Below are 24,453 nucleotides of genomic sequence, written 5' to 3'. Positions count from 1 at the left end.
TAGTAGAACTATGGTATCCCTTAGTCGCCTCTTACGACACCCACGGGAAGAGAGGGGATGGCTATATTCTCTGATGCCGTAGCCATACAGCATAGCATAGTATTATTATAGCATTTTTTTATGTATGTTCATAATAATTAAACAATACGGTCATGGCAATTGCATAGTAGTCTCGTGAAGGTACCACCAATGAATTAATGAAATTTTGAAATAAAATTGAATATTTGAAATTTTGAGATCATATGACTTTTTACTAAAAGTAGAATTTTACCATATTTAAGTAGTTCTTCAAAATTTTTCTTTATTACAAAAAAGTTTTAAAAATTCATTTTCAAAAGGGTGAAATAGGATTTAAGAAATTAGATAAAATTTCGTCATTTTTAGTTTGAAATAAATAAAAAGTGGTATTAAGTCACTAAATATATATAAATAAAATGACACTCATGTGTTTAAAGATTTCTTCGCATGCGCATCCCCTAAAGGAGTAAAAAAAGATGTTGAATTTCATATACCAAATGGTTTACTATCAAAATTACTTGAAATGTAGTAGTTACGAGTATATTCTACAATTTAATTAAAGAAACAAATATTTTAACGGCATAAAAAGATTTACAACATCCTATATAGGTGACATAAATACGGAAACTTGTTATTAAAATTATGTAATATCAACTGAGGTAGGTTGTACAACAGACACAGAGACAGTAAAAAGCCTGCTCAAAATCTGGAGCAGTGCGACTGGGGAAGTATTTCGACCTTACAGAAGATCACAGCTAAACAATACAATCAAGTTCAATCAGTTTTGTGTACCTGCGGTGAGTGGTCATCTTGGCCAGAGCTCCTGGAAGAGATTGGGGGTAGGATCGGCAACGCGCTTGCGATGCTTTTGGTGTTACATGTGTCTATAAGCTACGATAATGGCCTACCAAGTGAGCCGTACGCTTGTTTGCCAACCTTGTTTTTTAGGTTTAGAAATACTAAAAATAAAATAAATATTTAAGGGGTGCTCCCATACAAAAACGCCATTTTTTGGCTATTTTTGCTCGATATCAACAAATGGTAACAGGCAGGCACTTGAAATATTTACAAAATACTTAATGTAATATTTTCTTTATTAATAAATAATAAAATTATACTAAAAAGAAAAATTAAGGGGGGGGAGGCTCTCATACAACAAAAGTGATTTTTTACCGCTTTTTGCCCGATGTTAAAATCAGCACCAGGTAAAGCGCTTGAAATATTCACAAAATATTTAGTTTTATTCAACAATTACAATTTTACAGAAAATTTACTTATATTTAGTTTAGTTAATGGTACGGAACCCTTCGTACGCGAGTCTGATTCGCACTTGGCCGATTTTTTTATAAATGAATAGATTCTTTAGATAACGTAGCATACACAGAATTATTGAATGATATCAAAATGTACAAATGAACAAATCGGTTGAAGTTGCAGGCAAAAGGTAGCTTAAATATTAATTGATAAATAAAAAGGTTTATTATGAAAATTTGGAAAATAATGCCTGCCCTTATTAGAAGCCCGTCCATTTCTATAATTCCGTGTAGGTTATAAACTATCTTATATATAGGTAATCGCATCTCGACGAAATTCGTCGAATCTGCGTGACGGATACAATTTTTATTCTCGCATGCGACATGCAAGCGATACCCGATTAAAATATCGTAAAATAACGTGATATGTTGCCTTTTCTTTGACGTTGTAGTTAGTTGATCAATATCTCGCTTATGAGAACTGTCGGTTATTTCAAGATAAGAAAAAATTGTTTATTATTTTTTCTTAGTTTCGTTTGAAAATCTAATTAAAAAATATATTTTTAGTCACAATCTATTGAAATTATTGTTTTATTTTGATGCTATCACCAACTTAATTCTGAAATTAATTATCGACTAAAATGTTATTAAGTGTGACCTTGTGAAAATGATTTATTAAAAGTCATTATTATTAAATCGTCTATCTAATAAACATTTAATAGAAACTCTTAACAATACTAAATTTTGTTTTGTATTCGTTTTATCATTAAATAAAAATAATCACTTGAAATATTTCAATTCAAAAAAAGATAGCCGTATTAAATAAATAAAAAACTCAAACAAAAAATTCTCTGTGACAACTTCATTGTAATTTCATTACTTCGTCGTTTATGCAAAAGAACATAGACAATAAATTTGCTGTAAAATTAAATTTAAAATTAAACACGAAAATGATTGAAGAAAATAAACACACGAAGTACAAAAAGCTTCAACAAAAGATTAAAATAAACATAACCATAACAAATTTGCTTCACTGTTGGAACGATTTCTAATTTATCAAGCTATAGGTATATCCGTGTTTGCTTCGAGTATTTGATTTTGAATTGCGTGATAACAATGCCAACGAAAGATATTATGATTTATTATTATGTGACGGAGAAAACAATATGGCTCTGACTAAGATCATAATCGCACGGCGAGCAATAGAGAGGGTTGGTTATTCTTGGTGTTTTTCTGTGAGATTCACACTAACAAGGGTTGCCGCTATATCTCAGAGTAGTTTAAACGGATACGTGAGTGGGCAGGTCATGCAACGTTATGGAACAGCAAGGTTGGCGAATCAAGATCGTACAATAGTAAAGGCAGCGTTGGCAGAACTCTAAGAAGAATCTCCAGCAGTTCTGAAGGTCGATGGGGGAAGCCTACGTTCAGCAGTAGATATCCGATAGCGGATGTGAAGAAGATGATGAAATATTATGGCGTTAGAAGTTTCCTATTCATGAATATCATCTACCTTGCAAACTACATTTGAGAAAACGAGCTATTCTCATCGACAGATTCACACACCTCTTTGGTATTACAGTTTGTATGATAGTACGAGTATGTATTAAGCTTCAGCGTGTAATATCCCACTGTTGGGCATAGGCCTCTTGTCCCATGTAGGAGACGGATCAGATCTTGATCCACCCCGCTAGTCCAAAGCAGGTTGGCGGATATATTCCCTACTACTACTATTCCAGTCCAATACCACGGCAAATATCTGTATTGCCTATGCAAATGTCTGTCATGTGCGGGGATCGAACCCGAAACCGCCAGTGCAACAGCCATAACCCAGTGCTGTGACCACTGCGCCAACGCGGCGTCTAATGATAGTATGTATAATTCAAAATAAAATAAGTACAGAACGCCATGAACGCTTAAAAACTTTTACGTATAATGTGTCTTGGGGCTTGTATCCTAATTCCAGGATAAAAATTGAATGATCTGATTATGTAAGCTTTCGTGTCATTTATATAAAGTTTTATAATAAAAACAATATCTTAAATTAAATGGACTGACTTAATATTTCAAGTGATAATATTAACTTAACGTTGAAAGCCATTAATCCACATGAATTAATAAATTAAGTTAACGTTTAATGGACTGCTAATAAGACAATTCCAATAATTATGATAATTGCAAGAGCACCGTTGTGCATTATCGTGAAGGTAAGAAAAAGAAATAGAAATAATGAAGTATGTAACTGTAAAATGAGATGTTGATAAAAATGAAATTAGTTTATTTAACATAATTAATCAAACTTTGACGCCGCATTGGCGCAACGGTTACAGCCATGGATTGTACCTGTTGCACTGGCGGTTGCGGGTTCGATCCCCGCCCATGACAAACATTTGTATTGGCCATACTGGTGTTTGACGTGGTCTGGGTGTTTGTGCAGTCTTTGTGGGTCTCCCCACCGTGCCTCGGAGAGCACGTTAAGCCGTCGGTCCCGGTTGTTATCATGTACTTCTGATAGCGATCGTTACTCATAGTAGGGAATATATCCGCCAACCCGCATTGGAGCAACGTGGTGGATTAAGCTCTGATCCTTCTCCGACATGGGGAAAGAGGCCTATGGCCAGTAGTGGGATATTACAGGCTGAAGCGTAATCAAACTTTATATTTAACCCTCCGTACGCAACGTGGGGCTTAGTATACCTCAGCAAAACAAAATAATATTTAACGGTGGTACAAACATCTCGAAACACCATATAGCTGTAGTTGGGATGTTATCAATGCGCACAGTAACAGTGCTATAGCAGTCGCGTGGCGGGAACAGCGGACGAACGCCGGTAAAGTTCGCCCGGGCGTCACAAGCCCTACGTAGTTCGGGACGTAGTCTAAAGGTTAAGTATGATATGACTATTTCTACATACATAAAACTTTATCTATTTTTTTTTTCATTACTTTAATGCGAATTTGTTTTCATGGCTCTTCTCAGTCAGACTCGTCGTATAAATGAAGATGTAATACTATCGTTTATTTTAGAAAATAGTGTAATCGACACGGGTGAGCTGTTTTTACCGGAAAGTGAAGGCGACTCGGATATTATAAATGAATAAATATCTTATAACATACACACTCGGTCGTCTGTTCCTGTGGTAAGCAACTGAATGGTTGTGTTGAGGGTAACAGCCGACTGTAATAATTTTTTTTATAAATATACATAGAAATAATACATATCATCATCATCATCATTACAGCCTATACAGTCCACTGCTGGACACAGGCCTCCACAAGTTTACGTCAAAAATAACGTGAACTCATGTGTTTTGCCCATAGTCACCACGCTGGGCAGGCGGGTTGGTGACCGCAGTACTGGCTTTGTCGCACCAAAGACGCTGCTGCCCGTCTTCGGCCTGTGTATTTCAAAGCCAGCAGTTGGATGGCTATCCCGCCATCGGTCGGCTTCTTAAGTTCCAAGATGGTTGTGGAACCTTGTTATCCCTTAGTCGCCTCTTACGACACCCACGGGAAGAGAGGGGGTGGCTAAATTCTTTAGTGCCGTAGCCACACAGCACGAAGATTTTATATAAATATATAATACAAATATTACAACCAGACTCAGGCGGGAATCGAACCCGCAACCCAATATTTTTATAGTCTCACAATAAAGGTTGTATAAATTCCTGTTATTGTAATTAAATAATATTTTTTGACATTTACTAGTCCATACAACGGCACTGACCCAGACAGATTAATTACATTCCACGTAATATGGCGCTATTTATGTTCTTTAATAAGCAAGCCTTTCAGCAACGTTAGTATAATATCATTCCTTTTATCAACCATTAACAAAGTCTAATATTTTAGAAAGGGTCTTTGAATATTATTTTAGGTTTCATATCATTTCCTGCCACACGGTCTATGGAATTTATAATTAGTAAAATTAATTTAGGATTTAGATTAAATATAAATTTAATTAAGATAAAATCACATAAAGTAACAAAACATTTAATATTAGTAAAATGCAATTATTAAAAAAATTCATTTCAAATAACGATTAAAATTTTCTCCTTTTTCATTAAAATTAAACCACTAACCAGCAACTAGTGCTTGCGCAAAACCTGAGTTGAATTTCAAATAATAATTTTTTGAAATTTATAACTTCATTTTTTATAAAACAGATGTTGAATTTTATTTTAATAAAATCCCTTTCGGCACCTCCATTTCATAATTCTGAAGCTCTTTATTAATTTAAGCGGCGTAAAGTGAATTTTTACGGCACACTCGAAGTTACTTAAAATATTTTTAAAATTTGAATTTCATGATTTAAGCCTTAGCGAGAATATTTTTTTCGACTGAAAAGTGTAAAAAGATTACATATTCGTGTTACGAGAACTTTTTAAAATTTCATATTTAGGGATGTCATACACAAATATAAACAACCATGTTTAATAAACACACACCGTCGTCTGTTTCTAAGATAATATTAATGTCTGTGTTTTAGGTAACAACACACATATAGTATTGAGTGTACGTGGATGTGTGTGCGTGTATGTATTACGCCTAGAATCGGAATGACTGTGTTCTGCCTTGAATTTATATCTATCTATCAACAAATATTAATTTTTCCAAATACGAGAGAGAAGTAACTCATAGAATCCAATTCAGTTGGGCAGCGTTAGGAAAATTACAAAGAATCTTCTCGTCCAGTATACCTCAGTGTCTGAAGTCAAGTGTTTGAACAGTGAGTATTGCCAGTGATGCTGAAACGTGGTCTTTTACCGTTAGCCTTTTCCATAGGCTCAAAGTCGCTCAGTGAGTGATGGAGAGAGCTATGTTTAATGTCTCTCTACGCGACAGAATCCGAAATTATGAAATCCGTAGACTAATGAAGATCATCGAAATAGCCCTCAAAATCTGCAAGCAAAAGTGGCAATGGGGAGGCCATATACGGATTCTAGAATAGCGACCTTGTCTCGGCAAAAGGAGCACAGGCCACCCTTCAACCAGGTGTACTGGCGACCTTAAGGAGACTGTGGGAAGCTGCTGGATTCAGAGGGTACAAGACTGGATGGAGCGCCGAACATCAGAGGCTTACGTCCAGCAGTGGACTTCTAAACACAGCTTAGAGTTACCCTAAGGAAAGTATTTTACAGTTTTTCTAACTAAAGTATCATCATATTTATTTCATATATATATCATAATTATGCTTCATATTTATTTTGAAACGAATCGTTACAAAGTCGACACAAAACATAAAAGGTTCGAAGGCATTGATACTTAGCTTATCAAAGTAGTAGGTCTTTGAGGAACGCTTAACTGCCACTCGCCCTAGAGTTAAAAGCGATATACATAGTTCATCAGGTCAACAGCAGAGTGGCGGTCCGATCCAAACTATTTTAAACTCACTCAGATTCAATATTTTAGCTTTTGAACATTTTTATTGATTACTGAATCAAGTATTATATAAATATATATAAACTTTTTGTATATTTTTATATAAATATTTTTTGAAAGTTGTCGAAAATTTCTTTTTTTTTGTCTAAACAAATAACAACAAAGATTTTATAAAATAAAATCTTTGTTTTTAATGCTTTTTGATGATACTTTAATAATACAATAGAAAATTACGGTATAATATTATACGGTATATATTATTTCTGACATAATTATGCCGTGTGGTGTTGGCCGATTAGAATAGCACCACCCCCTTTCTTTCCGAGGGGGTCGTAAAAGGTGACCGAGGGATAAACCTGGCATAAAATCATCAGGGTCCTGGAGAAAGGAAACTTCATTTGAAACCCGGAATGGGGTATCTGTCAAGCATTCGTGGCATAGCTCTAAAATGCGAAAGACCCCTGCAGCCGAACTGGCTCCACACGTATCGACTCGTCGTTCCTGTAGGCCAGTGAGGTCGAGAAAGTGGCGCAGATCTTAGGCAACTCTGCGTTTTCCTGAAGAGTGTCCTAGGTGACACAGTGTCTGTCTGAAACTGTCTAAATCGTCTGCAATAGACGTAATAAGGCCAATAATATTATAATTAATACCATCATTTGATTGTAAAGATAAAAGCTTTTCATCACAAATAAACACGTTTGGAAGAGTTTAAAAAAATGTTTCTGAATCTAATTAAATAGTAAAATTATAAGATGAGTTTTATTTATTTTTATAGAACGCACCAGATATTATTTAGACTTTAGTTATTATATCTTTCTAATTTAAACGCGAGGAAAGTCACCGCCAATTCTTTGTATATATGGCTTTGAACTTGATACTGAAACAATTTTAACATAGATTACACACGCACAATTACGTGCCGCTTTATTATGTACAAACGTAAAGCAGAGGAAATCGAGGAAGTTATTGGATTGTCCCATATACCTATACATACATACCGTCGACCCTTTTGTATGTTTGTGGCTACACTATAATTAAGAGAAAGGACACATTTGAAATGTAAATAGAGGTAAATGTTGAATTAGACCTTTGTGGTTTAAATGGGATTATTCATAACATAAAGCTGACAATAAGATTGATTGTGTATTACTTACTTACGACGTCTAAAGTAAAACAATGTTTGATAAGAAATTTGGCCCTATCAGGGTTCTTATTTTTTCTTTAATTTATTATAAATTTTATTCGTTTAATAATTGTGATTATTAGAGAATATAATGAAACTCTGACAGAGATTTATACGGACAAGTTATAGATCAATATAATTCGACTAGCCCGTTGGCGCAGTTTGTAGTGACCCTGCTTTCTGCTCCGAGGGTTGTGGGTTCGATTCCCACCCCGAGTCTGGGTGTAATATAAATATTTATTTATATATTTATATATGTATTATTTATAAGTATGTTTATCGAAAAACAAAATTATATATACCAGTCGGCTGTTACCTATAACACAAGCATTAAGTTGCTTACTTTAGGTACGGACGACCGTGTGTGTATTGTGTAAATATTTATTTATTTATTTATTATTTATTTATTTATAATTTAGTGATTATATTGAAAAATAATATTTTTAAAATAAAATATATCCGTAATCTAATATATAAAATACTCGTGTCGCGGTGTTTGTAGTTAAACTCCTCCGAAACGGCTTGACCGATTCTCATGAAATTTTGTCTGCATATTGGGTAGGTCTGAAAATCGAACAACATCTATTTTTATCCCCTTAAATGTTAAGGGTAGTCTCCACACCAATGATTTTTTTTTTAGTTTTTAGATAAATTATTTTTTTTTTATTTTATTATGATTTGGCGTTGAAAAATACATATAACCCTAAATTTTCATCCTTCTACCACCAACCCTTATTTTTAAATAGCGTTTAGCGGCAAGTCAACGTTTGCCGAGTCAGCTAGCTATTTATAAAATTTACATTTTTTCAGTTAATAATTGTACTGAAATAGATATGAACAGTTGAGTTATAAGAGTACCTATTTACATTTTTTGAGAATCCTATTATTCAATCAAATTAATCATAATTTTTGACCAACTATTTATTTCTTAGGGTGACCAACGTGAGTTTCACAATAATCTGATTAAGCTCGATTTTATTTATAATCTTCCAACATGCTCTTGCCATCAAATACAAAAATAACTTTTCTTAACCGTCCTGATAACTCCTGAGATCAGCGTATTTGAACAAATATAATTCAAATGTAATGGAAAATCTAATTTCCCTTTTACGATATGAGACATTTCTTCGCCAGTATATCGAATTTTGGCTCCTATTATGTATACATAAAGTTTATTTTTTAATGCTCTTCAATTAAGTCTCAGTGACTTATTTAGACGACGCCATATATCTCCAACGTTAAATGGTAAGTATGAAAAAATATTTAAGAACTTTTCATTCAGTAAATATCTTGAATAAAATTATTAATTTATATTTTATATTTTTAGTGGATGTGCGTTTTGTATAACAACTGTTTCCAGGAATTAGTTCGTGAATGAGATCTTTTATTCGATTAGTAAGATATAATATATACGCTAGCTTAAGATGGTGGATTTATTCAAAGTTTATAACCACCCCGGGTTTAAATTGTTTGGACCTTATACTACCTTCTTAATTTAAAATAAAAAATTGCAATATGTATAAGGCTATGTTTAAGCGGTGTCAATTTTTTTTTCAAATAATATAGAACTCATTGCACATTTTCAATCCTAAGCTAATTTTTTTTTATTTTTATAATATGTATTTCTATATTTAACGTCCGTATGACATAAAAATATTAATACGCTAAGGTTAAGATGTTTGCAGAAAAAAAACTGACAATTACTCCATATAAATTATATTATATACTTTATTGCACTAAAAATAATGTACAGAAAAATTATACATAAAGTTGATGGCAAAGGTGGACTTCTCTAGAAGAGATCTCTTCCAGTCAACCAATGGTCATGAGAGAGAGTGTCATATAGCGGGGAACACAGTGCAAGAATTAATAACGTAGAACTGTAATATATTACATACTTACAGGTTATATATTATTTTATAGATAATTGCTTGTTCTACCGGCATCCACAACCAAAAACTTTTATTATTGCTTTTATTTTTGTAAATTAATAATTATTAAAATTATATATATGAGGACTTTAATTCAATGTCAACATAATTGACAATTATTATACTTATTTAGTGCGAATTATTCGCACAGGTATTGCTAGTAGTATAAAATATAGTTGTGTTAAAATTTCGAAGTAAATTTCTTTATGTACTGAGACTTACCAAAAACAACAAACATAAACACAATTAGAATACATTACTACAAAACTACAAGAATCGCTTTCATAAATGTGCTGCTTTTAAAACTATTTTGCAACGTTGGAATTAGCTCGTGCACTAATGGAGGAAAAGTTTAAATATGCAATTTGAAGCGGTGCTTCTGGGATGCAGGAAAACTTAAGGTTAGTATAAGATAATATTCTGCGGTTAGGACAAGTTTGGACAAGTTTAAACAAAATTTCGTGCTGGTTCGAATTTCTCTCGCAATTAGGTTAGCATTATGTTTAATATCAAAAAAGTTTTCTCTGATTATAAATTTAAATTTTATTAAAGATTAATTTTTCTATTCCGTCTTAATAGTTTAAGAAAATAATTATTTTTTTATTACTTTGTCTTCTTATGATATTAGGTAATCTTCTTCTTTTCCTGTATAAGAGAGAAGGGTGGAACTTCGTAAGCTCTGTGATAATAGATAGGTACTTATACTTACAAGTATAGAAAACCAGATCAGAAATACGTGTAAGTACCCACTAATTACAATTATCAGGTTCGAAGTATAAGTACCTAGTTACCGCCCGCGACTTCGCCCGCATGGAATAGTTATTTTGAAACATTCTTCATTGTTGCTCCGCTCCTATTGGTCTTAGCGTGGAGGACCAGTAGTTCTTGAGATTAGCGCGTTCAAGCAAACAAACAAACAAGCAAGCAAACTTGAGCTTTATAATATATGTTATATTAGAATACAAATACGACAATCGGCATTTACCAAATTATCGCCAACGATACCAAGAGCTTTTATAAGAATCCTGCATACTTTTACGTTCTGGAATATTTTGATAAGTAAACAAGCTAAAAAATTACTTCCCACCTTCCATATCTCAAATTATTCTACAACTTTCTTGTAACTAATTTAAAAAAAATAGCTCAAAATATATCAAGAAGCGCGTGCTTCACTAAGATACGCTTGAACTTGAGCTTGAACTAACACTTAAGAAGAACTCAGACAATCTAGTCATCTAGTCATTGTTGGCTCAAGTGATTATCTTTCAAGTGTTTCAGTAAATTTCAAAGGATTTGTTTTAATGAACTAAAGAGATTATGTACTGTGACGAAATAATAAATAGCATTTACTGCTGTTTTGTGCCGTGGAGATTTAAATTACCTCGTATTTGCGTATCTCCGGACGGTAATAATTTAAATTATGTTTTAGATTCTGTTTCTTAAGGAAATTAGTTTCTGTACAGATTTTAAATCGTCTATTTTGTTAGAGTACTTTTTTATACAACAGTATAATTTGATTTAGTAAAATATTTTGTAATAAAATCACTATTATAAACTATGGTATGTATTTGATTATTCTCAGAGAAGTAATTTACGTCATTTCATCTCTACAAATAAATAAAATTCGAGTGTTTGTTTGTAATATTAAAATAACCGTTTTTACTAAATGCATATGGATGTATACCCGGTACACACACCAAAATAATATTTTTTACAATTTTGGTCTGTCTGTTTCTTTGGTTCGGCTAATTACTGGAACGGCTGGACCGATTTTAACGGGACTTTCACTGGCAGATAGCTGATATAGTAAAGAGTAACTTTAGCTCTTTTTTTTCTTCAGCCTTTATTTTAGAAATTTATTTATTTTATAACTGAACAGAACAAAAACTTTTTAAAATTCCTCGCGGACGAAGTCTCGGGCATAGCTATTTTACAATATTTTTCAATAATAAAGAAAAAATTATGTAAAATTATATTGTAAATTTAATGTGGTCTAAGAAAAAATATGAATTATATAATTCATAATCTGTAAATATTCCCTAAAACTACTCATTGCATTTACTTAGTTAAACTTCCGAGTTTAAACGTTGAGCAATTAGAATTAACCAAAACCGCTTCTGTCTTAAAAATTAACAATGATTTTGTCTGTGGTTTTTGGTTTCCGCGGTTTTCACACCAGAAATACGATTTTGTTTGTACAATGAAGCAAGTATCTACTTATTGCGTAACACTTGTGACTGCGCAAATTGGACTGCGCATATTGTTGCGTACAAATGGACCTGAGGCATTAACCGATTGTATAAGTTTGACTTCGGGGTTGGATAAGTTACATATAATCTTTGTATTTGTTGACACCGCGTTGGCACAGCGGTCACAGCCATGGATTGTACCTGTTGCGCTGGCGGTTGCGGGTTCGATCCCCGCACATGACAAACATTTGTATTGGCCGTACAGGCGTTTGCCGTGGCTGGGTGTTTGTGTAGTCCTAGTGGTCTCCCCACCGTGCCTCGGAGAGCACGTTAAGCCGTCGGTCCCAGTTGTTGTCATGTACACCTGATAGCGATCGTTACCATAGTAGGGAATATATCCGCCAACCCGCATTGGGGCAGCGTAGTAGATTAAGCTCTGATCCTTCTCCTACATTGGGAAAGAGGCCTATGCCCAGTAGTGGGATATTACAGGCTGAAGCGATTGAATTTGTTGTTCTGGGTAACCCGTCTCGCTAATAAAATTATTTCCCGATCCCCGGATTCCCGAGATCCGATCAGATTTTCGTCAATCCGGTTGATCATACCATAATAACCTAACTTTTCTTTTGAATCCCAAATTAAGAAACCGTTAATATAGCATAAAAAGCGGTACATATTAAAAAAATAAATAAATAGTAGTATATAAATGAAAACCTTAGTTTCAAAACGAATTGTTTTTCGAAGGTAAAAATATTTAAATCGTCATATTTTATTGCTACAAATGTAGCCAAATTTAAATTGATATAAAAATTAGAAATGAAAAATTTAATATTTTAACTAGCGTGGTAAATGTTACAGTATATGAATAATTTACGAGGCGGGTGCTTTATTGAGGCTTTAAAATCTTATGAATATCGTTGAAGTTTCAAACAAAAGGCGTGATCGTAGGAGTGTCTTATTTCTTAGATAATTTTATACCTACCTAATTTTTAAATTACAACTTAAGTTTGAAGACGCAAGATGAACACAATAATTTGTTTGTTTGTTCAAAAGCGCTAATCTCAGGAACTACTGGTTCGGATCGAAAATTTATTGTTGTTTTAGAACGTCCATTTCCCGAGGAAGGCCATAGATTATATAAAAACGTAAGCAAAAGCGCTAGACATAGCTGGTGTTACAGTAAATACATGATTTAAACTTATTAAATTTATTATAACTCAATTGACTGCCTGCTTAAATGGAATAAAAAAATGAACTATATACATAATAATAAGATTTTAGCAAATTCGAATATGAAGTCAATACTTTAAATAATAGCAGTAACAGTGAAATAATCTTTAAGATTTACAATAAAGTTAGTTATCAAACATTATTAAATTGGTTTCGTACTCTGTACGTAGTACTGATGTTAAAAGGTACGCTTTAAAGGTAAGCGATTACTGTAGCCTATGGACAGCAACACTAGAAGCATCGTGTTGCCGACCTTATGCCTAACCCCTAGCCCCAGAGGCCCTGGTCACTTTACTCTCCATAGGAACAAAACACTGCTTAAAATCATTGTTATTTAGCTGTGATCATCTGTAAGGAGCTACTTTCCCAGTCAGGCTGCTCCAGATTTCAAGATGGATGTTTCCTGCTATAACCTATCTCAGTGAACTTAACTAATACTGTTAAGTCTATATTGTCAGTAGGCCAGTATGTATGATAACTAGCATATAAGTGTAAATATAAACTTAGATAATAATAGTAAAAGTATGTAAACAAAATTTAAAGAAATGTATATAGCTTCTACCCCCGGATCACGGTAAGATGAAAAAAAAAAAAAAAAAAAAAAAATATATATATATATATATATATATATATATATATATATATAAGTAATTTTAGTTAGCGTAACTTAAAATTTTTGGTCGGTGGACTCAGAGATACTAAGCTTAGTTTAGTAAGTCAATTTGTCCTCTAAATGTAAAGTTGCATGTGTAAGTACAAAGTTATCGATATTAACAAACAAATAATTGGAATACCAAAAGCACGGGCATTATAAGCCTGTGGATATATATTTTTATATAAAAAAAAACTTAACTAATACTTAAAAATAAATTAAAACCCATTCGTCATAATTCCCCCTAAAATTAATGTAATATGCGTCGGAAACGCAGTCACAGAACTTCGTTTTAAAAGCAACTGTTAATGAAGACTAACGACAATTCGGTGGAAATTAGAAGCAAAACTTTATCTTGATGAAAATGAAATATTAATGTATTATTAACGGCATATAAAAAGCAAGAAAAATATTGCTTTCTTTCATTGTATACCAAAGTTGTCATGCAAGGACTTCGTTAACAACTCCATTCAAATTCATGAAGAAAGAACTTTAATTTTCGACGTTTATTTATTTCGGTTTCAACCCTGTTTTAAATATGAAAAGGTTTTTTGAATAAAACGCTTGTGTAAATTTGATATATATTTTTTTTGTAATTAATTTATTGTGCTTTTTGGCATTCCGCACACACGATTCGATGTGTCCTGTTCGTTCTGATCATGTCATATTCATACTGTTGCGTTTTTTTTTGTCTTGTGGCTTTGAATGATGATGATTGATGGCTTTAAATTTTAAAAGAGTACCGAGAGTTTTTTTTCTTCAATTTTATTTTCTTTCGGCCTACACTATTTTATTTTATTTATTGTACTACGTCTCGGCGTTAGGATTTTGGGTAACTTAAATATTTGAACTTAGTTAAGGTTGCTTATAACACTGGGTATTTTATGTTTGTGATGTACCCAATGTTAAGGTGTAATTTTTTATTTTATTAATTCATATTTTTTTATGGCGAAATAAATATTTCATTTAATTTCATTTAAGGAATTAAAATTACAGTGATACTGATACTTTGTTGCTCCACAGCAGTGGACTGCTATAGCCTGAAATAATTTTTCACTTTCTATATCTTTACTGATCTTGTGCAAGAAAGACACAACAATATAATCGCATTTTTATAGCGCGGAGTAAACAAGATGAAACGGGTAAACAGTTTTATTTTTAATTTGATGTATAATTAAAAATTCACGGAATTTTCATTGTTCTCCACGAGTGAAATTAAATTGTTCTTAAATTATTTTATATTTTGATTCCCTTTGAATTTGTCTTATAATGTAAATATTTGGACATTTTTAACGACAGAGACGTGTAAATATTTGTAAGTTACTGCAGATGTTGATGTTTGCTTTTTTTGTCTACGTTAAAAATACAAGTGGTTAAACAAAGGCATTTATGCATTATGGTCAACGAATATCTAAATATATAAACAGTGATTATAGAAAATAAAAGTTAGAATATTTAAAAAAAAAGGGCGTGCGTACAAAGTACACATGTCAGAAGTGAAACTTTTTTGGCAAACTAATTTTTAATTCTCGTTTAAATTTATACAAATCTAAAGCTTTAGATTTCGTTCAAGCGAACCGTTTCATCCGTAAAAAAAATCCCTCATGCGCTTAAAGAACTTTCACTTCAAAAATTCAAGGTAATCCCGTTGTAAAAGGATAGGAGAGAGTGTTGTAATAGTAGAAGCGCGAAAATGACTTTTTTTGTTATAATAAATTTACTGTGGCAAAATTTGTATTCGAAACAGCTTAATTAAAACTGGCTCCGTCCATAGCAATATACTCTCATAACCAAGAATTCGTGCGGCGAATTCGACATTTTGTTTCTGTTCTTTCTATAGCTCTTTCTGTGTTCATAACGGACAGTGTATCACTGTTTTCTTCTACACTCGACGTTTTGAATTACAAATCCCTCCACAAATTCGCGCCAAAAATGGCGTGAACTCAGTGTGTGTTGCTCATAGTCACTACGCTGGGCAGGCGGGATGGTGACAGCAGAGCTAGCTTGTCGTACCGAAGACGCTGCTGCCCGTCTTCGGCCTGTGTATTTCAAAGCCAGCAATTGGATGGTTATCCCGCCATCGGTCGGCTTCGCTAGTTCCATGGTGGTATTGGAACTTTGCTATTCCTTAGTCGCCTCTTACGACACCCACGGGAAGAGAGGGGGTGTCTAAATTCTTTACTGCCGTAGCCACACAGCAGTATGTAAGTATGAATATGAAAAAAGTAATACGAGTATAAAAATAGTACATATAATATAAAATATATAGCGTAAAGAAAGGGATTAGATTTTTTGTTTCTTTGTAATAAACTCAAACCCGCTGTACCAATTTTAGAATGATTTCACAAGAAGAAAGTTACGTTATTATTGAGTGGCAGAGTGAGTTGAGCTCAAACAGGCGTATATTGTTATTTATTAGATAGGCTATATTTTAAAAATCGTGCTTGCTAATCGGTGAAGCTTAGCTTAAGAACGAACAAAAAAACTAAGTTTCTGTATAATTTATTTTCATTGTTTTATAGGGTATAACATTTTATACAATATGTGATTGTACGGGAGGTAAATTTCAATGTTTTTATGTTTAATTTATGATCACCACTTCCCCCCTCCAATAAATCGTTGAGTGATCTTTTATGGCCTATAAAATACATCAATAAACCGGCTGTCTCAAGAATTAACAATTTTAATCACAGTAACGAAAAACACTCTCAACACTCACTTGAAACTCCTGGTGTAAAATGTAATATTCTGTTTTTACAAATATAATTTTATGACAAAAATTCTTGAAAAAAAGTCTTTCTAGATATGACACAGTGCTATTTCATTTCATAGTTAAGTTGTACATATGAAGTTCCCAACTTCTTTATCATTATTGGAAAAGGTCTCTATCAAACAAATCTATCAACAAGTAACTAGCTATTAAATCCTAAATGATATACACCTAAGAAAACTGTTGAAAACGTTCACTTAGCGATTTCCAGTACGCTGTGAGTTCTATGTTAGGGGTCAGAAAACACAATTAACAGAATCAAAAACGCCCAGATCTATCAACATACATACGTGTGGTCGATACAAAATTTTTCATGTGCTGGGGTCGAACTTGCAACCCTCCGTAAATCTGGCAGTAGCTTTGAACACAAAGCCAACACGTAGTCCTCATACGTCATCAGGGAGATATAATTAACAAATCACAAATATATTAACCCCTGCGGTCATCAACCCGCCTGTTGTGGAGGCCTATGTGCAGTAGTGGACTGCGAAAGGCTGATGTGATGTGATGAAATATATTAACGCTTCTACTGGTAAAATCGTATTTGTATATTCAGTGTTGTTTTTGCTTTTAAGGTTTCAGTCCTCTCTATTTATTTACAACAACATTCGAATTGGAATGACCAAACGAAACGAAAACCACAAAATATCTATACAAATAAATAAAATTGGAGTGTTTGTTTGTAATATTAAAATAACGGCTTTTAACTAAATACATATGGATGTATACACGGTACATATACCGAAATAACATTTTTTTACAATTTTTGTCTGTCTGTCTGCTTGTTCCGGCTAATCTCTGAAACGGCTGGACGATTTTAATGGATCTTCAACTGGCAGATAGCTGATGTAATAAGGAGTATCTAAAGCTACTTTTATTTTAGAACTTTATTTGTTTTGTAACTTTTCGAACTGAACAATATTATTTAAATTCCACGCGGTCGATGAAGTCGCGGGCAGAGCTAGTTTTTAATAAAATAACTTGGTAATGAAATATGCAAAAGTTCGACCACTCTCTAGATGTGTAGATCTCTCAAGAGAACACATGAAAAGACAGATAACACTCGATAAAGGAAAGAAGATTGGCTAATAATGAGCAAGACATCCCTTTGCACGATTGTTAACTTTCTCACTCCCCGTTGGAATAGCACATGTAGTAGCTACTTTAGGCTTATTTTGTTGCGTAAGTGTAAAGTGTGGATTAGTATGGCTAGCAGTATTTCTTACGTTAAATAAAACTCCTGTATTTATTTATATTCGATTTTCTTAAACAAATTTAATTTAGTTTTTAAATGTAGATTTAAAACATTTAGTCACAACTTTAGTCACAACGTAAGCCGTATTTTTTTTATAAATGAATAAGGAAACAAATAAATGTAAAGCAATAAACTTACCTTGAAGAAAATGATTCAGAAATCACTTCCATCAGTTACTCGGAGTAAATAAATTTCTTTATCTTGAAGGAAGCCTTTGTTTTCAAATATTGGACTAATAACGCGAAATGCTTCAATCCTTTGTCACTTTGTCAATGCTTACAATGGACGACATAACTGTTAGAAGCGGAGTATCTCGTCATTCAAAAGGGAGTAAGAAAATTATTATTTTGTTCAAAATTATTTTGTTCTGGAAAAAAATGTTTACAATTTATTTTTTAACTTTTGGAACAGATGTCAGAGACTTTATAAAATCAGTCAAGTGGTGATAAAAAAGGGGCTTAGTTTTCACCGGGTCATAAAGCTCGATCCAGTTAGAAACCAACGTTCCGAACTTCATCAGAGCTGGAGCCTGGCCGTCATCTAGTCCCGATCTTAATTTGCCGGATTATGATTTATGGTCAGTTTTAGAGAGTGTCACTTACTCTAAATGCCATGATCATTTGGAGTCCCTAAAATAATCCATACGATTGGCAGTAAGAATTTTCCCGTAGAAAGAGTGCGTGGTTCTATTGATAACTGGTATCAACGTGTAAAAGACTGTGTTGCAGCCAATAGAGTCAAATTCGAATAAGATTTATATATATTTAATGTTTTTACATTAATGTATTAAACTAACACACTGTGATAGTAATAAACGTTACGTGCGATATAATTTTTTTTTCTTTGTATCAATATTATCAATATTTTGTTATTCGGTCGGGTTGTCTGGAAGAAATGGCTAACTAGCCATAAGACTGCCTCTTGTACTATACATTCTTAAGTTGTCTGTATTATTATTATTTTGTATTTGCATATAGTGGTGTACAATAAAGAGTAAATAAATAAATAAAATAAATAAATATTTAGGGCAAGACTGTACGTCATATCTATATGTGTAACCGGTGTATAAAATTAATTAGAACAATATTTTTAACAGTTTTTAAAGTATTCTTTCACATTCTTTTTAATTTTATATCACTTGATCAAAGATTTAATCAATGACTTCTTTGTAACTTTTAAATAAATAGTTTTTTTTATATGTCACGAGACATAATCTATACAAATAAATAAAATTTAAGTGTCTGTTTGTAATATTAGAATAACCACTTTTCAATTAATGTGTATGAATATACACGATACATATACTGAAATGACATTTTATACAATTTTCTTCTGTCTGTGTGTCTGTTTGTTCTGGCTAATCTCTGAAACGGCTGGACCGGTTCTGACGGGACTTTCACTGGCAGATATCAGATGTAATAAGGAGTAACTTAGGCTACTTTTATTTTAGAAACGTATTTATTTTATAACTCTGCGAACTGAACAATAACTTTTTTTGTTAAATTCCACGCGGACGAAGTCGCGGGCACAGCTAGTTGTCTTAATAAAATTTGAAGTGTTTTACTCACATTATTTTTTATTTGTAATCATGATGAAAGAATTTAGAATAAATTAAAATTTTATTTTATTACTAGCGACTCGTCGCGGCTTCGCACGGGTGCAATGCTGATACTAAATATAAAATAAATATTTGCAACGTAAAATATATTTATTTACGAGATAACATTAGAAACCTCTAAAACTATTTGTGTTCCACTACTATATTATGATTGTATTATACATATACACCTTCCTCACTCTATTTAGTAAAGAAAATAGCATTAAATTCCGTGGCGTAGTTTTAAATACCTAAGCATACAGACAGCGGGAAGCGCCTTTTTTTTTATAATATGTAATGATGATACGTACGACTGCAAATATACAGAGACAATATTTTAGTAGTACATTATTTCATTTTGACGCTGGGTAAGAAGGAAAATTAATTTGTAAATTACTAAAATAATAATTCAAGCTCTTGAAAGCTTCACGGTTAAATTAAAAACTTTTAGTTCTTCGTTAATAAAATAAATGTTTCTTAATTATCCTAAAATCAAATTTAAATGATACGCAGAAATTAATTTATTTGAGATGAAAAAAAATTGTGAAAATAATTAAATGACAAAATTATTAGATATATTTGACAAGATCGTAAATATGATTGGTTTTTAAATAAATAAAGTATTATATGAAAAAATTGAATTTATATAATCAATTATTTTGAAAACCAAGGGTAAGTAATTTTAAAAGAAATGCTTATCGAGAAAGTAATTTAAGAAAATTCAACAAATGAGAAGGCAAATACTATTATTTATTATTTACAATAATCAATTACAAAAGCAGTGTAAGTCAATATTTTTATATAATAACAATGGATACATTTATCCTTTACTCGACCTATAAAATATTTGGGCACATCGTTTTATAGACGATTACGAGACAATTCAAATACAAAATACAATAAAACTCAATTGACATCGAATTTAATTGAATTCTTACAAAAGTTCATTCAATTTTATTGCCATTACGAATCGCAGACTTAATTCCAAACCTAACTAAATTAATTCGAAATTGAATTTGTCAGTTTCGATTTTCTGTAATTCATTGGTGAAGTTTTATTACAAATTTGAACGCGTACCAAATAGGTATTCTCCAAGCAACAGAATACCGGCTTCGATTCCTTATTAAGAGAAGTGCGTATTAGATTGATTGAGCGCCTTCATTTATTTGTGATAATTTATGCTTACTGGAGCCCCAAAGCTAAATTCGGCAACGATTGTATATAACTGGTTTTTCATTTTGACAATTTTGGTAATCTACTAAATCAAAATAAAAATATCACGATTAATACAATGACTGCATTGATTTAGTAAAATACATAAATAAATAGAACTAGCAATTATGACGTATATAATCTGTGCAATTTTTTTCAAATTTCTGATTTGCCTCTTGACTAAAAGGAGCTTGCATAAGAAATAAATGTGTCAAAATCAAGCAACAGAATCATAAACATTGAATCATTTATATATAAAAATGAATGTTTGTTTGTATGTCCTTTATAGAATCGTAAACTATGCATTTGATTATGTCATGATCAGCAAGGTGATGTGCCACAAACCACAGCCCACAAAGCTTTCTGAGTTGGTACGACCAAAAAAAAAAGCGCAGCAACGCGCGCAGGGTACAGCCAGTGTATTATACAAGAATAATAACACAGCTTAAACGTTTGAAAATATATCAAATGTCTACTGCGTAATCTTTCTCTAACTATAAACGCTTCACACTCAACGGACGCCAGTAGGCTTTTCTCCTGCTTCGGGGGTCCGGAAACACACACAATATACAAGTACAAACGCCCAGACCACGACAAACATCTATATGGCCAATACAAATATTTGTCGTGAGCGGAGATCGAACCCGCGTCCGCCAGCGCAACAGTCAGTACTGTGACCGCTGCGCCAACGCAACTAACAGGGCTGATTTTATGCTTCCACTGAGTACATATTTCAACGCTCAATTTAATTGCGTAAATCTAAACAATCCACTTCATTTTTGCTTTTACTGAACAAAATAAACGGAATTGAAGCAATTTTGATTCGCTTTATTGTCTGAATTCGTAGCATGATTTTCCGTTGGTAATTGTATCTAAAGGCTTTTTATATTGTGTAATTGTGTTCATAATTTGAAATAAGATGTTTTCTTCATCTTTTACGCAATAGCGTCGAAATATTAAAGTCTAAAATGCTACCATGCAATTAAGACTCTGAAAGCATATTTAAGACTTCGTTTCATAAACCAATGATTTGTTACCAGTTACTTTGTGAATTTGACAGAAAAAAATTGACAAGATACTCATGAATTAGTCTTTTAAAACCCTTTACATTTAACTAATAACAAGTGTAATAAAAGTGTAAACAAAATATACAACCACAAAACAATAAATAAAATTCGTTTACAACTAGATTTATATAAAAAAAAATATTTTCGTTTTTCAAGATGAACGAAATCAAAAAAAAATTATTATCTTCCCTCTAAATGGTAAGATAAAGGAAAAAAAAACACCGTTTAAAAATGTTTGAACAATAAACACAAATGCGCTCAACGAAGGCAAAAAAAACTTCACATCGTTAACAGTTTTCTTTTGAAAGCCTTGTTCCTGAAGTTTCTGAATTATCTCCAAGCTCATACTTTACCTAAACGTGTTAAACTTACGACTATAATACTTTTAAAGATAACATCCACAAGCGACTTCTGGTAACATTTGCCAAAGAACGGCTTTGCCAAATAAAATGTTTTATACACTGGAGGCTATTACGATAAGCCTTTAATGGCTTTGTTGGTAAATTCAGACGTTAGACCATGTAGCAGAAACGACCAGAATTATCATAGTTACAGCTGGCGTAACCAACTTTGTAAAAGCGACTTCGAGTAAAATTTTCATGATAACTTCAAAATCTCAAGAGACTTATCGTAATAATTCTTTTTATAAGTTAAAAATAAACATTAGCCAACCGGTTAATATCCGAGTGATGTAGGAAAATTTTCAAGTTTGTTAAAAGTATGTGAAACGTCATTCATAACATTTTTTTTAAATATACCTAACCAGGTCGGCAAACAAGTGTACGGCTGACCTGATGGCAAGCGATAACTTATAGACGCCTGCAACACCAGAAGCATCGCAAGTGCTTTGCCGACCCTAACCCCAATTCTCCCAGGAGCTCTGGTCACCTTACTCACCAACAGGAACACAATACTGCTTGGAAACATATTGATACGGTTGGGATATTTTTTATTGTGGTTTAAATGATATACTAATGTGGTTACAGGAACTGTCATTGTATTTGATCCATCTCGCCTATCAAACTCATCGTATCTTAAGTTATCCTGGATAAAAAATTATAAGTTTTTCAATTTATATCCTCAACAAATAGACATTACACCACAAATTACTTTAACTACTGCAGAAGTGGGTATTTGATCAATCACTTTTCATTACTTAAACATCAATACTAATTACAATCATAAAAAAAACATCATACATTAAAAATAACAAGGTGTGATAAAAAGTCCACTAAAGAAATGGCCACACGCGTTAATTTGAGGAATAAAAATAGCCTAAAACCTTCCTCGGTAAATGGGTTATCCAATACAAAAATAAATCATTTCGAACCAGTGGTTCCCGAGATTAGTGCTCCTAAAATAATAATAATATTCGTGCGGCCTATAAAAATACACATTGACAGTCCTACGACTGTCGTTTTTCTACTAGTCCTAGGACTAGTAGAAAAACGAAATCATAAAGATGAAATAATGGTAATATGATTATGGATAATTGTGTTTGCTCGCAAACGAAAAAAAAAAAACGACTTCAATTACATCGACAAGTAAGTAAATGTAAGTAGACGTAAAATAGTCAAGTAAATACGCGTTATCAAAGATTACTTAAAAAGTTGGAATCAAATATCGATGAAATTTAAATGTGACCAGTAAAAAGTTATGCGATATAATACAACGTAGGTCGACGAAAAACAGTGAAGCAAAAACGCATTATTAGATGTAGCTCGAAAAATAGTTATTAGATCTCAAATTTAAATGGGACCAAATGACACGCACCACCTTTCGATTAAAACTTTTTTTTTATCCAAATCGGTCCACCCAGTCAAAAGTTCTGATGAATACATAAAAATACGATCGAATTGAGAAACTATTCCTTTTTTGGAAGTCGGTTAGTAAAGTAAGGCTCTGTTATGTATCTATCTATCCGTTATGTATGACAGCGCAAGCGCGACATATTTAACTCCTCTAAGATAGATACTGATAATAGACAGCTATGATCATAAAAACTAAGCGTTATATCTTCGATAATTATGCGAATGTGCGAAATTTCATACTCCTCTGTCCGCGCAGTTTTCCTTAAAAGGGGTAAAAATTTGTTGCCTAATGTATTAATAAAAAACAAAGAATAACCATTTAAACTCCAACGGACATTAATATTTTTATAGCTTGGGTCACTCTTATACGCCTTTACGATAATATTAAAAATATTATAAAGAAAAACAAGAGCGTACTAACGGAGCCTTACTTTATTAACCGACTTCCAAAAAAATAGGAGGTTCTCAATTCGATTTTTTTTTGTATGTTACCTTAGAAGTTTTGACAGAGTGAATCCAATATTTTTTTTTTTTAATTGAAAAGTGGTGCGTGTCATTTGGTCTCTTTTAAGTTTAATTGAGATCTGACTAGTAATTTTTGAGTTATCTTTATTAATGCGTATTTACTTGACTATTTTTTCGTTACTTACGTTGTTATTACTTATCGATGTAATTGAAGTCGGTTTTTGTCATTTGCGAGCAAACTTAATTATTATAATCAGCCTAAGTTATTTATACATATAATAAAATGGTAGGAAAGACAAAACTGTACATTGAATATTTTTTTCAAAGAATACTTGGGGTGTGATCTACAATCGATACCGAAGCCAAAAATATAGTTTTTAGAACTTTTGTCTGTTTGTCTGTATATATGTCCGGGATAAACTCAAAAAATACTGCATG

The 24,453-nt window shown here is 32.5% G+C and overlaps 1 long non-coding RNA gene across 1 annotated transcript; it reads right to left on the bottom strand.

Annotated features, from left to right (window-relative positions):
- Nucleotides 1-2,879: 2,879 nt before the first annotated feature.
- Nucleotides 2,880-22,033, bottom strand: LOC123658094. The gene is made up of 3 exons (XR_006743830.1): nucleotides 22,023-22,033; nucleotides 6,583-6,587; nucleotides 2,880-2,998 (listed from the first exon to the last, which is right to left on the bottom strand). It is a non-coding gene; the product is annotated as an uncharacterized LOC123658094 (long non-coding RNA).
- Between the last annotated feature and the right edge of the window lie 2,420 nt (nucleotides 22,034-24,453).

Source organism: Melitaea cinxia, chromosome 11 (assembly GCF_905220565.1).
Source record: "Melitaea cinxia chromosome 11, ilMelCinx1.1, whole genome shotgun sequence".
NCBI lineage: Eukaryota > Metazoa > Arthropoda > Insecta > Lepidoptera > Nymphalidae > Melitaea > Melitaea cinxia.
This window is presented reverse-complemented; position numbering and strand designations above follow the sequence as displayed.